Below are 233 nucleotides of genomic sequence, written 5' to 3'. Positions count from 1 at the left end.
CTGTAGCTGTGGTTGCCACCGACTCTGCACTCATCATCCCTACCACGTCTCCCTCCCTACTCCTAAACTCCCGTCATCCACTCCTCAATTCCACATCCATCTACCACTCCACTCATTTTCACCTCCCCTCTACCACCTTGTTCAGCTGTGATAGGTGCCTACGACTCCACTCACCACACTCCCTTCAGCCTCTCTACCGCACGCTTCCTCTGCAAGCACTCCCTCCCCCTGCC

This window comes from Priapulus caudatus, unplaced genomic scaffold (genome assembly GCF_000485595.1).
Source record: "Priapulus caudatus unplaced genomic scaffold, Priapulus_caudatus-5.0.1 Scaffold3611, whole genome shotgun sequence".
NCBI classification, from domain to species: domain Eukaryota; kingdom Metazoa; phylum Priapulida; class Priapulimorpha; order Priapulimorphida; family Priapulidae; genus Priapulus; species Priapulus caudatus.
This window is presented reverse-complemented; position numbering follows the sequence as displayed.